The sequence below is a fragment of the Haliotis asinina genome, chromosome 1 (assembly GCF_037392515.1).
Source record: "Haliotis asinina isolate JCU_RB_2024 chromosome 1, JCU_Hal_asi_v2, whole genome shotgun sequence".
In the NCBI taxonomy this organism is placed as follows: domain Eukaryota; kingdom Metazoa; phylum Mollusca; class Gastropoda; order Lepetellida; family Haliotidae; genus Haliotis; species Haliotis asinina.
Genome location: NC_090280.1, coordinates 84,881,657 through 84,896,906, shown reverse-complemented (window position 1 = coordinate 84,896,906; position 15,250 = coordinate 84,881,657). Strand labels below are relative to the sequence as shown.

The 15,250-nt window shown below is 43.8% G+C and overlaps 1 protein-coding gene across 1 annotated transcript in view; it reads right to left on the bottom strand.

Annotated features, from left to right (window-relative positions):
- Positions 1-8,056, bottom strand: part of LOC137283662 (uncharacterized) — a 28,386-nt gene extending 20,330 nt beyond the window's left edge. Inside the window, exon 1 of the mRNA XM_067815291.1 lies at positions 7,803-8,056. The gene's annotated coding sequence lies outside the window, so the exon portion shown is untranslated. The remainder of the gene's footprint in view (positions 1-7,802) is intronic.
- Between the last annotated feature and the right edge of the window lie 7,194 nt (positions 8,057-15,250).

Genomic DNA, 15,250 nt, shown 5'->3' with positions numbered 1-15,250 from the left:
CAGGTGATAGAGAAAGGGATACAGAGGTGTATTTATATGTACAGGTAAAACAATAACAAAGTAACAAGTGGAATGAGTTAACGAAAGCTAGTATAAACAAGCACTGATAGGAAGCCGATAGTTAAGATAACAATGATGGAAGCCAACGGTAATGCATTACAGTTGATTGGATATGTTTACATAACATGATTGGGGATAAGGATGGAAGCCAATGGTGATACATTACGCATGATAGGATGATGTACATAACACACGATAGGGGGTGAGCATGTATACATGAGGGTTGGTGATGTACAAACACAAGTATGTACTCGGGTAGATAGGCTATACATGAATTACATAGATAGAATGTACACAGGTAGATGAGATTAATTTATCAATAAGTCCCAGGCACTTGGTAGGTACACTCCTTGGTCGCGGTTGATGGCTGGTTTCTGTCTCCGGATCTCGATGGCCTCTTGCAGTTTCCTTTGGCGCCAGTTGTTGTTGTTGGTAGATAGTATCCTAGTGTCCTCCCATCGAATTGAGTGTTCAGGGTTCTTGAGAATATGTTCAGAGATGGCCGATTTCTGGTCGAGTTTCCTGACTGAGGTCTGATGTTCCTTCATTCTGGTGTTGATTGGTCTCAGCGTTTCTCCAATGTATAGGTCGCCACAGTTGCAAGGGATCTGGTAGATGCATCCTCTCGGGTTAGGGTGTTCACAGCTGGGTCCTTTACCGTTGGCTTTTAGGTAGGTCTTGATGGTCTTGCCACTGGAGAAGGTGACATCGATGCTGGCTTTGGTCTTGATGAGGCGTGATATTTGATGACTGATGGGGCCAAAGTAGGGTATGGTTACTCTGATGGGTGATGGAGAAGGTTTGGGGCGGGGTTCTCGGTCCTTAAGGGTCTTGTTGATGGTGGCTGTGACGAGCTGGGGAGGGTACCCGTTGAGTGTGGTGAATGTCTTTCTGAGGTGGTCCAGTTCATTGTTTAGGGCATCGGGGTGGCAGAGGGCTTTGGCACGTCTGGTAAGGGTGGCGATGATAGCTTGCTTGATCTGAGGGTGGTGGCAGGAGTTGTAGTGGATGTACTGGTCGGTGTGCGTCGGCTTGCGGTATACTGAGGTTCTAAGTCCATCGTCTGTGGTGTGGAGGGATACATCAAGGAAGGGCAGGTGTTGGTTGGTCTCAGTCTCCATGGTGAACTTGATTCTTGGATGTTGGTCGTTGAGGTGGTTGAGGAGCTCATTGGGGTCGTTGTCATAGGCGATGGTGGTGAAGGTGTCGTCGACTTTGCGGTACCAACAGAGGGGGGCTGGAACGGAGCTGTGGAGAGGGCTGCTTCCTCGAAGGAGGTCATGAAGATTTCTGTAATGAGAGGAGAAAGAGGTGAGCCCATGGGGAGACCGTGGATCTGCTTGTATATCTTACCATTGAATGTGAAGTAGGAGGTGTCAAAGCAGCTGCGGGCGAGGTTGATGATGCTGTCTATGGTGAGCTGGGTGTCCAAGTCATCTATCCGGTTGGCTAACTTGCTGCGAAGGATGTCCAGGGCTTCTTCTAGTGGGATGTTGGTGAAGAGGTCCACGACATCGTAGCTGACCATGGTGCCTGTGGGGTTGGATTCTTTCAGCTGGTTGACAAAGGATGAAGAGTCGCTGATGTAGGACTTGCCATCTTTGCCAAGTGGAGCGAGGAGACGTGTGAGGAACTGGGCGGTGTTGTAGAAAACTGAACCTCTTGAACAGACTAGGATCCGGGCTTTGGGCGGGTTCTTGTGGATCTTGATGGTGGCTCTTCCGTATGGGGCTTGGGAGTTGATAGGGTTCAGCTGGTTGAAGATGATGTCGTTGATTTCTCTCTTCTCATGGAGGTCCTTCAGGGTTTTCTTGTGTTGTCTTTCCAGTCTGGCCGTCGGATCTTTCTTGATACTGAGGTAGGTGGTGGTGTCTGAGAGGCTGTTGTTGACGAGCTGGAGGAATTCCGGGGTGTCCATGATGACTGCTGCTTTGCCCTTGTCAGCTTCGGTGATGGTGATGCTGTCATCCTTCTTGAGTTCGGTGATGGCCTGTCTCTCTTGGTGCGTGAGGTTGGGGCGGGGCTTGGGAGCTTGCTTGATGGTGTCTATAATCTGGTGTCGGAGATGCCTTCATCACCAGCATTGAAAGTGGACTTCAACAACTGGCTCCCAATGGCAACGTACACTACCTCCGACACCAGATTATAGACACCATCAAGCAAGCTCCCAAGCCCCGCCCCAACCTCACGCACCAAGAGAGACAGGCCATCACCGAACTCAAGAAGGATGACAGCATCACCATCACCGAAGCTGACAAGGGCAAAGCAGCAGTCATCATGGACACCCCGGAATTCCTCCAGCTCGTCAACAACAGCCTCTCAGACACCACCACCTACCTCAGTATCAAGAAAGATCCGACGGCCAGACTGGAAAGACAACACAAGAAAACCCTGAAGGACCTCCATGAGAAGAGAGAAATCAACGACATCATCTTCAACCAGCTGAACCCTATCAACTCCCAAGCCCCATACGGAAGAGCCACCATCAAGATCCACAAGAACCCGCCCAAAGCCCGGATCCTAGTCTGTTCAAGAGGTTCAGTTTTCTACAACACCGCCCAGTTCCTCACACGTCTCCTCGCTCCACTTGGCAAAGATGGCAAGTCCTACATCAGCGACTCTTCATCCTTTGTCAACCAGCTGAAAGAATCCAACCCCACAGGCACCATGGTCAGCTACGACGTCGTGGACCTCTTCACCAACATCCCACTAGAAGAAGCCCTGGACATCCTTCGCAGCAAGTTAGCCAACCGGATAGATGACTTGGACACCCAGCTCACCATAGACAGCATCATCAACCTCGCCCGCAGCTGCTTTGACACCTCCTACTTCACATTCAATGGTAAGATATACAAGCAGATCCACGGTCTCCCCATGGGCTCACCTCTTTCTCCTCTCATTACAGAAATCTTCATGACCTCCTTCGAGGAAGCAGCCCTCTCCACAGCTCCGTTCCAGCCCCTCTGTTGGTACCGCAAAGTCGACGACACCTTCACCACCATCGCCTATGACAACGACCCCAATGAGCTCCTCAACCACCTCAACGACCAACATCCAAGAATCAAGTTCACCATGGAGACTGAGACCAACCAACACCTGCCCTTCCTTGATGTATCCCTCCACACCACAGACGATGGACTTAGAACCTCAGTATACCGCAAGCCGACGCACACCGACCAGTACATCCACTACAACTCCTGCCACCACCCTCAGATCAAGCAAGCTATCATCGCCACCCTTACCAGACGTGCCAAAGCCCTCTGCCACCCCGATGCCCTAAACAATGAACTGGACCACCTCAGAAAGACATTCACCACACTCAACGGGTACCCTCCCCAGCTCGTCACAGCCACCATCAACAAGACCCTTAAGGACCGAGAACCCCGCCCCAAACCTTCTCCATCACCCATCAGAGTAACCATACCCTACTTTGGCCCCATCAGTCATCAAATATCACGCCTCATCAAGACCAAAGCCAGCATCGATGTCACCTTCTCCAGTGGCAAGACCATCAAGACCTACCTAAAAGCCAACGGTAAAGGACCCAGCTGTGAACACCCTAACCCGAGAGGATGCATCTACCAGATCCCTTGCAACTGTGGCGACCTATACATTGGAGAAACGCTGAGACCAATCAACACCAGAATGAAGGAACATCAGACCTCAGTCAGGAAACTCGACCAGAAATCGGCCATCTCTGAACATATTCTCAAGAACCCTGAACACTCAATTCGATGGGAGGACACTAGGATACTATCTACCAACAACAACAACTGGCGCCAAAGGAAACTGCAAGAGGCCATCGAGATCCGGAGACAGAAACCAGCCATCAACCGCGACCAAGGAGTGTACCTACCAAGTGCCTGGGACTTATTGATAAATTAATCTCATCTACCTGTGTACATTCTATCTATGTAATTCATGTATAGCCTATCTACCCGAGTACATACTTGTGTTTGTACATCACCAACCCTCATGTATACATGCTCACCCCCTATCGTGTGTTATGTACATCATCCTATCATGCGTAATGTATCACCATTGGCTTCCATCCTTATCCCCAATCATGTTATGTAAACATATCCAATCAACTGTAATGCATTACCGTTGGCTTCCATCATTGTTATCTTAACTATCGGCTTCCTATCAGTGCTTGTTTATACTAGCTTTCGTTAACTCATTCCACTTGTTACTTTGTTATTGTTTTACCTGTACATATAAATACACCTCTGTATCCCTTTCTCTATCACCTGATGAAGGAGTAAGCATTAACTCCGAAACGTTGTGTTCTCTCATAAAGAAGTTGATATCCATAAAATCTTCATTCTTATACAACCTACACATACACAAACCCACCTTATTGTTTGTGGCCACACGACCATGTAGACACCTGCCAACAGTCCAGCAACATTGTTTTTACACTCATCCAAAGTTCCACTTCGTGAGAATGAACTGCTGTCATAAAACCGATAATTGCTACTGAAGGGCCCGCAGCCCTACGTGGATTATCACCAGCACGTGTATCAAATGACTCACATTTCTTCACGCGTGAAGTCAAATATAACACAAAATCAGTAGACCTAGGAACTGGACCACAAGCATCATCTTGAACAGATACATAAAAGAGGATGTTGCAGCTCTTAAATTATCTGACACATCACTGACGTCACTTCAGGAGATATATATGGGGAGAATAAATGTTAAACAATATGTTTCTGTCAATGGATGTTCATTGACCTATTAAACATTACATATTGGTGAAGTTAAACATAGATATCATGACAAAATTACGAGGCATTTTTATTGAGGTGGGCCTGTATCTTTCCCTTTCCCAGGTGTTCAAAATGCGTGAAGTCAAAATCCTTAACTCCTGACTCATCCAAGGTATACTCATCCTATTGTCCAAAGTAACATTTAACTCACGACCGTGTGGCGGAGGTGATACAGTTTACTATCCTCACCTGACGAGGATATCTGTATCACATTCCTGACGTCTATACAATCCTGTACTGATACAGTACTGATTCCTGCTCCAAACGGGGCAGTGAGGTAGCCTAATGGTGACAACGTTCACTCACCAAGCTGAAAACCCGGGTTCGATTCCCCACATGGGTACCTTGTTTGAAGTCTATTCCACCAACGTAATGCTGCTGGAATAGTGTTTAAAGCAATCAACACCCACTCACTCACTAACTCGTGCCTTGGCTGTCACATTTCAGGAACTGATCAAACCCCTCTTTGTGTTCATCATTCCTCACTGATAATGTTTCATGATGAGTAATGGGATCAAAAGCGCCTCTGCTATGAGATTACATAGCTGAAGTCATACCCACAAACCCCATCTGTGTCCTTCCGATGAGTGGAAAACGGGGTTCGATCCTCTGTAACATCATACCATTGCACCCTGTCTGAGCCTCAGCATTAAAACGAGTATTGGTCAACTCTTGAATCAGTTGGTTTATATGTAACACTGTGGCATGACATGTCAGTGAGCTATCACAATAAAACGGGCACAAGTACGCACATGCACGCACGCACGCAGACGTTCATACGCAGACGGTCACACGCATGCACGTAAATCATTGCTTAAGTGCAATAGTGCAATAATCCTGAACGATACATTTTCTGATAGCCATTAATGTTGAGCGTGGTCTGCGTTAAGGTTGTATGATACGTCCCTCTCTATACCTGCTTATTTATGATAGATACTTAGCATTCAGCGTATTACATGGGGCATGTTAAACAGGGCAGTGTGTCATAGAAACGTACAATGATTTGTCATGGGGATTACATACATCGCTTCGAAGGATCGTTCATTGATCCACCCGTCGTGTTTCAGACCATGAGTAAGAGTGGGTTACATTCGGAAACAAACAATGTGAAGCAATGCATTTGAAACGACTCTAATGCTACTCATATAAAGCAGAACCTCGCTATTCCGGATCCCGTATACCCGGGCACTTGATACTTCAGTTCGAAACTTTGATGTATTCCAAAGTGAGTGAGTGAGTTTAGTATTACGCCGCACTCAGCAATATCCCTGCTATAAGGCAACGGTATGTAAATAATCGAGTCTAGACCAGACAATCCAGCTATCAACAGCATCAGCATCAATCTACACACCTGGGGTACGAAGACATGTACTAACTAAGTCAGCGAGCCTGTACACCCGATCCCGTTAATCGCCTCTACGACAAGCAGGGTTACTGAAAATCAATTCTAACCTGGAATCTTCACGGATTGTGTTCTTAAGTGTACTCTTTGCTTTTGAGCTTTTCCGCTAATACAGAATGTTCAGCGGATGAAATTCAATAAAATTAACAGGGTTCCAGTACAAACAAAGCCAGAGTGAAACTGACCATTAACATTAGATTCTTACTCCGCTGGCTGTTTCAAAATGGCGACGTCATGGTCTACTTAGATGATTTGTTGTAAGGTAAAAAAAATGTTATAGAATGATGATAAAATATTTACACGCAACACCTTGACAATGCCATACCCAGTGTCACGTGATGGAACCAGTTAGTAAACAACGACATCAAATCTACTGTACCTCTGAAGAGTCATGACCAAATGCAACATGCCAATTATCAAACAATGTGCACGAATTAGCATCTACATGCTTCATTTTGTGAGGGGTTACAGTAACAAGAGTCATATGCTACGGCATTGACACCAGAAATGCTCTATAACTGATTAAGCAATCGCTGGGGAGGTATCGATTGTGTTGCACGAACAGAATAGTCTCATAACCATGTTGTACAAACGCTCCAGAATTTGCCTTCAATCAATCACGAATTAGGCCTGTTATCCGTGGATATGCAAAGCTGTTTGTATGACGATTGACAGGCAGTTGGATGTGGTATCGACGCGAAGCTATAAATCCAGACTTTTCTGGGTTGATTATCCACAGGTATATTGATGACAAATCTCACAATGAAAATAGGCGTTGCTTCAAGCAAAACACAATATCGTATTGCACAAGTTTAACATACAAATAAGGTCATTCTATACCCAAGAACGAGTCAAACGAAATAATTAAGAAGGGGGTGTGGTTGTCAAAATGCGTATAACAAACAAATGTTGATGTGCCTCCCAATGGTGATATCTTCACTCTGACATCCTGCATGAATCGCTCACACTAATTGGGTTTAGCCGTGGGACAGATTGAGGACCAGACTGAGATCAGGGATGTCAATAATATAAATGGGAATGGTTGTTTGGCTTAGTGGCCAGTGACGTTTATCATCGCTTGATTTTGATGGCATTTGACAGATACGACCTCATATGGTCAACCTGCATGTTGATATAGTTCCTACCGTTTCTTTCAAGCACATCCAAATATATTTGGCCTAAGAGCATGTGATAATCCTGTCAATATCAGACTCTAGTGATTTGGAACATGGGCAATTACAAGAGCATATGCTATAATTCCTGTAGCGCATATGTCTGATCCACTGATGTGAGGACAGAATCATTTGTTTGTTTGTCTGTTTTCATGACGGAGTACTGCCATTTATGCAGCGTAACTGCTTTCGAACACATGCAATAAAAACAATCCATCCTCCCAAAATACAAACACTGATTCGTGCACCGTGCTGTTTGTAACGAAAGATAATGAGATTACTTGTAAAATTGAACAATAATACACCTGAATAAGAGATTCGGAAAAACAATATCTTGCTAAATTTGAGAAAGAAACTGTCACACGATCACATATTCTGTGACACCTGCGAGCCTACCTGTGCTAGCGTTCCCTCGTGATGTTATCCACCATAATATTCCGGTCCTGGTTATCGACGTCCGAGCAATGTCGGTCAACTATGTTTGAAATACAAACAGCCTATATGAAGACAAATGGAAGCTTTGTAAACCAGATACTTAGAACATTCCAGCGAAACTGCACCAACACCTGACAAGCGTACAGTAGACTGATCCTGTTATCGCCTGCTCCGCTGATTGTCGTCTGCTCTCAGCAACTGTCCGTGGGATGATGGGCGGACGGTTGGTGTTGGGTGTCGCTGGAGGCTACGTTGACCTCACTGGGTAAAGACAAAACTCAGTGTTCTCCGTTTGTGTTCTGGGTACAGATTGTTAACCAGGTTTCTGGTTTTCTATAGACAGGTGTCAATTTTCACTGGGCAATGTTCTGAGTGTTTGCCTTGTCGACTGTTGAAAATATGCTGTGCGGATACAGTTAAACACAATATGTGAAAACTTTACGTATTCTTCATGCACCAGGGGCAGTCTTTACCATCTGCCTGAAGGGATGGTTGCCCGAGGGTGCAATTATCACCTATATGATATGTCTGCTTTAAGGCATTTATCTAATAATCCTATTCACGCTAGAGACTTTGCTAGTTGGTGTATGCAAACGAAGTGACCACCCGCTGATATGTTTAGATTAGTGCTTCAATACGAACAAAGCATAGACTAAGAGTCCGTCCCAGCACGTTTCGTTCAAGCAGGGGTTCGGAGTAAAAAGCAGGACTTACATCTGGGGAAAAAGCATTACAAAATATTTTTCCAACACAAAATGTACGGGGTATATCGATATCTAGCAATTACACGTTGATAAGATACCCAAAAGGAAGATGTCAGTTGTAACACAATCTACTGTTTCAAGCAGACCGCTGACAGCAACATTCAGGCCTTGACAATGGCCTCGGGACAAGAGAATTGTTTTTTTTATATATTTTACTTGCAAATTGACAACAACTATCTAAACCGCCTTTGCTATAACGCACAATGAATTAGATGTAATAAAAATTGGCATAGAGAGGATCATTGTCGTACGCCTTGCAGCTGGTTATGTAGACAGGCGACCATGCATTTCCTCGTCTTTATATTCAACTACAGCTTGTAATTAAATACATGAAATATTTGATACACCCGGAAACAGATGGTCTGTGCAAGCTAGACACATGCGCAGAAAAATGTTCTTTAGATATTAGGTTCTATCAGAACAGTAGTTCAGTATTATCTCCTGTTTGATGATGTTATAATAAAACCTGTGTTGATTTATTCAAAACATTAACGCAGTCAGTCAGACAGACACTTTATTGAAGTCCCAACTCATCAAATCACAAACACACAACAGTATACATTGGTAAAAAGTTTCTAAAATGCACTGAGGCACTCTGCACAGAGTTATGAAAGACTGTTAAGACATTCACTAAAGGGCGTATATAATAAATAAAGAAATATTTTGTGTAATAGAAAATACACACAAAAGCTATCACAAGAAATGATATATATGTGTTTTAATAAACACGTATAATCAGTCAATATATGTATATGAAAATTCATATCTACCGATTAGTGAGGGATTTTTTTATATTAACTGATTCCATCTGATTATATGTATTTATTGAAAATGGTGTGCAGTAAGAGAACTTGTGAGAACTCCAGAAACTGTGTGCAGTACGAGAGCGTGTGAGAACTCTAGAAACTGTGTGCCGTAAGAGAACTTGTGAGGACTCTAGAAACTGTGTGCAGTAAGAGAACTTGTGAGGACTCTAGAAACTGTGTGCAGTAAGAGAACTTGTGAGGATTCCAGAAACTGTGTGCAGTAAGACAACTTGTGAGGACTCTAGAAACTGTGTGCAGTAAGAGAACTTGTGAGGATTCCAGTAACTGTGTGCAGTAAGAGAACTTGTGAGGACTCTAGAAACTCTGTGCAGTAAGAGAACTTGTGAGGACTCTAGAAACGGTGTGCAGTAAGAGAACTTGTGAGGATTCTAGAAACGGTGTGCAGTAAGAGAACTTGTGAGGACTCTAGAAACGGTGTGCAGTAAGAGAACTTGTGAGGACTCTAGAAACTGTGTGCTGTAGAGGATTCCAGAAACGGTGTGCAGTAAGAGAACTTGTGAGGACTCTAGAGACTGTGTGCAGTAAGAGAACTTGTGAGGACTCTAGAAACGGTGTGCAGTAAGAGAACTTGTGAGGACTCTAGAAATTGTGTGCAGTAAGAGAACTTGTGAGGACTCTAGAAACTGTGTGCAGTAAGAGAACTTGTGAGGACTCTAGAAACGGTGCGCAGTAGGGAAACTTGTGAGGACTCCAGAAACGGTGTGCAGTAAGCTATGCAGGTCGGAGCGGCCGCTCACTGATCTGGTGGCCAGGGACGGAGACCTCTTTGATTGTGGGTCATCGTATTCCGTTGTAGATCACTGGATTGTGTGGTCCACACAATCTAGTCTAGAGGCTGCTGTCAATGCTGGAGTGTTGTTTAGTGCAGCAACAAAGTACCACACTCGCCCACGTACACTCGCATGTACATGTACATACACCATACACTGGCACTCACAAAGACACATTTCAGACACAAACAGATCAACTGGCCTGCTATTCATACAGTACTGTATGAGCAAAAGACATGTTTTATTCATATAGAGTTGATCAGGATAAATAGGCATTATTGCACTGGGCCACGTGTGTCATGAAACCTGTTCTGAAAGATTATAAAGGACCACCGTCAGTGGCTCTTTAACGGTAGGTACACATAAATCACAATCAGACTAAAAATCGGATAATGACTGCGCAGATCAGGAATATCACATACGCGCACGCACGCACGTAAGCACGCATGGATGAAAGTACGCACGCACACATACGCTCGTACACCCATGACAGGAACTAGGCGTGCTGATGCATCGGTCGCTAGCTCAACTAAATGTGACAGTACGTTATGTAAACAATCCAAGTTTTGTTTTTAACATCTAACCGACCCGTGAATTTCCGGGGTAGAATTGGCCTTCAGCAACCCATGCTTGCTATAAAAGGCGATTATGCTTGTCGTAAAAGGCGACTAACGGGATCGGGTGGTCAGGCTCGCTGACTTAGTTGACACAGGCCATCGGTTCTCAATTGCACAGATCGATGCTCATGTTGTTGATCACTGGATTGTCTGGTCCAGACTCGATTATTTACAGACCGCCTCCATATAGCTGAAATATTGCTGAGTGCGGTGTTATACTAAACTCACTCTCTTTTTATCTCACATCTACTCCACAGTGACATAAAAGTCATCATAAATATTTCTTTTGGGTCGTCATGTTATTCTTATTGTGTCTGTTTTTTAGAAAATAAAGCATTCTTTAGTACCAACCACCCTTTAAAATGTGCTCCGAACATCTGCAGGTGTGGTAGCCTAGTAGTTAAGGCGTTCGCTTGTCACGCCGAAGACAGGGGTTAGATTCTCTTCATGGGCATAAAGTGTGATGCCAATTTCTGGTTTCCCGTGATATTGCTGGAATATTGCTAAAAACGGCTTGAAACTAAACTCAGTCACTCACTTCGGAGATCTGGACGAGTCCAGCATGGCCATGTACAAGGGTTGCAAGAAATATCGGATTCCCATTAAGACAGTGGATCATAGTTTGGGCTCCTGTGCTTGGTTTTCTGTTGTGGTTTGATAGTTGGGTCAGACCTGTACGCCTTTGTGTAACCTATTCATTGATGAAGTTAAAGTTAAAGCGTCCGCTCGTCACGCTGAAGACCAGGCTTCGAGTCCAAAATGAATATTTTGTGTGAATATTAAGTCTGTCTCTGGTGTCGACCACCGTGGTATTGCTGGGGTTTTGTCAGCACCTCACCTGAAACCTGAAACCCTACTCCCCACAGCCCTTTTCCCCTCCACATCACATTAACTCGTCACAAGGATTTTGTTGTACATTGGCAATAAATGTACACAGTCACACAGAAAATGAAGTAACGTTCAGAGCTCTGTACACAGTCATGTGATACGAACTATGTACACATGGCCATGTCTTTCATGTGTACTGACCTTCGCCCTTCTGCCTGCTAACTCCCTGAGAGATGTGCAACGTGTTTGGTAGAAGGGGCATGGCTCCGTTACTGTGTACTATGAAAACATTATGCTGACAATACGATGGACATTGAGGCGATTATGAGTTTTAAGAGTACGCCATGAATGATAATTGGATATTCTGTGAATTTCTCAATCTGTTTTATAAAGACATCTCGAACCGTGTGTGTGTGTGTGTGTGTGTGTGTGTGTGTGTGTGTGTGTATCTGCCTGTCTGTGTCTGTGTATATCTGTGTGTTTGCGTGCACGTGTCTGTGTCTGTATGTCTGTGTCTGTGTGCATTTAACTTGTCTGTCTGTATGTGTCTATGTCTGCATATGTCTTTGTGTCTGTATATATTTGTCTGTGCCTGTATGAGTATGTGTATGTGTCTATATCTGTGTGTATGTGTATCCGTCCTTCTGTCTGTGTCTGTGTGTGTCTGTGAATGCGTTTGTATGTGCGTGTACGAATGTGCACTGCTAGCAATTAGCATGCTTTTGTGAAAAAAATGTGTACCATGTTTTCTAAGACAATCTGGCAACAACGCGACCAGGTCTCTTCCTTCGTTTATGTACATCTACATGTACATATCTGTAGTAATAATTTTTGAAATCATTGAAAGGAAGGGAAATGTGCAAAAAAAATGGATTTTATATTTTTTAAATTTCAGTGTCATTGTTGACTTTGCTGAAGGTTCTGAACAAAAAATAATGTCAAGTAGCGCTGCATCAAGCTCTTCAAGAACAAGAGCCCTGAGCTTGACTGAAGTCGGATGACCTGCAAAGAGTTTATCAAGTAGGCGTGAGTTGAAGGCCGCTCAGAGTTGTTTCTTAAAAGATATCCTGAATATGATACAATGCATCGTATAAACGTTCCATGTGTTGAACAACATAGCAACCGAACCCACTCTTTTACCTCGAGAAGTTGACAAGTAAAACAAATGGATTCCTTTACTTCCCTTCTGACCAGTCTTTAACCCAACCCCTTACACACGTGCCAATAAAAGACATCTTGCTCAAGACAAACCTAAGACCTGCCACGTATGCCGAACATGAAATCTCCCGCGCGTGGTAAACAAAAAGCCCCCAACACAAGTCAAACATTAGACATACTGCATAAGACATGCGCAAAAGCTCACACACGAGCAAAACATGTGAGCAGAAAGAAACTCGTCGAACTGACAACAGCGACGGTGGAGAATAACGTGAAACCATATCGACATTTTACGCGTGCTTCAAGCAATAGGATATACGTCAACGATCAGTATACACGCGTTTAGCCTTCATCAGGACGTGTCCAGCCTTACTAATCTGTCAACCTGGGGTCCGGGTGGACCCAGTATCATTTTTTACATCTTTTATAGCTATTTTGACCATGTCAGTTTGAATTTTATTCACGTACTTCCCTGCATCTTTAGATTATCAACATTAAGCAGTTGAAACATTACAATGTCTAAAATATATTATTATAAGACAATACAACAATAAAAAGAACATAACCTGTGTTTGTGTTTCCGCATAAAAAATGCTCGTTCTTCGTGATGGAGCAACAGACGCAGTTGCTATAAATTTAGATATAGTATTTCTACATTTTCAAAAACCTTTTAAGTCACAATATGGCTCAAGTAAGGCTGATGTTGTGAGATGTAAACATGAGACATGAGGTGTATCACACGTGACACGGTGGACCAATCAGGTGAGAGTATTGTAAGCGGGTTATCCGTGCTACATGTGAGCATCAGTCTCGTCTTGCCTTCTGTCTTGTCTAGTCGTCGTGAATAAATGTTTTGTGTGCCTGTCGTCGCCTTGATTGTTATCCCTTAGCCCAGTGTGGTTACATATTTTAACTTACTCACTCACTCACTAAACCTGGAGTTCACATCTGGAGCTCTGGATTCCAGCTGGACCCATCATCATCAACTTGGAACAAAAAACAAAAAGAAGCTTCCAGACTCAAAACATTTCGAAACTAACTGAATTTGGTGAATTTGGAGTAAATTCCAGTCATGTTGTCCACATTGCCAATACATGTACCTCCCTTGTGAGCAGTACAGTGAGTTATGTTTTCTGATTTGGGAAGCTCACCCTAAGACAGGTGCATTGAAGACTGCACCGTTTTTCTTGGGCATATAAGAAACCAATGTCAGCTAATTAGCAAATCCAAGGGAGGAAGACAGAGGAATGTTTAGGCCTTCTATGACTTTGCTGCATCTCAGGAGAGATATCTGGCGTGTTTTTTCCGGATGGTTCCAACATAGTTCAAGTGATGTGCCAACGGGTCTGCCAGCCAAGGCACACTCGTAAAGAGATTCCAAGAGTTGACGTTCCGTCATATCATATTCATGGTTGAACCATCTCCTTCACTACACACTGATGGTGACCTGTGACCCATTGTCGATACAGGAGAGTGGCTTTCCTCTTTGTCTCTCGCATGACAATATCAAGGTTCATATCAAATTAAAGATATTTTGATATCATAGACCCTGCCTTCTGCTGTAATAACAACAGTGTGTCCAGAGGACCTCTCCTGCGGATTGCCAATTGAGCCATATTCTATTCTTTGCCATTTCTACCGCTAATCACTTGATGTTGGTTGTTGTTCTTCTCCTGACCCCTTTCTTCCTCTAATCGCTGTTCTTCCTCCTGTTTCCTGGTCTGTACTATTACTTTCTATTTCTGTTATAATGTACTGTACCGGATACATTAAGTACATCCTGATGTTCTCCTACCACCCTCCTACCCTCTCATGAACCATTATATATCTGAAATGCCTCCAATTGAGCCAAGGCCAGACACACGATCTTCAGTTTCATCATCATCATCATCATCATCATCATCATCATCATCAAGATCAGATTTGTCATAATCTGAGGGGTCGGTGTCTCAACAATCATACGTAGAGCCTGAGCAGTTGAGTATCGCGCTTGATTTCTTATCATCCTGGTTTCTAACTATTTCAAACGTAAAATCAATAAATTCTGAAATCAAAGCTGTCTGTGAATGTGCTGGTGGGATGCAATATGCTGGATGGCGACGAAAATTGCAGTCAAGCTTATGACAGTATCTGAAAACCTTACATACGTTTGACAATATCCACTGAGGTCCGCCTAGACCCAAATAAATTTTAATATTCTTGTAGTGGAGGTCAACACAACGATAGTTTGTTATCGTAAAGGCATTGTGATGATTGACAACTACCTAATATATCAACCAAATGTGACCAGTCATTTCGATGAAAAAAAGAATGCATACCGCTGGGGTCCGCTTGGACCCCATGAGTACTGTGTCTGGTTAGGCAACACTGGAGGACTGCAGATGGGATACTTTACATATGCTTGTGACCGCTAGAGCAGCATACGGTCACCCTTTCGCAAACATC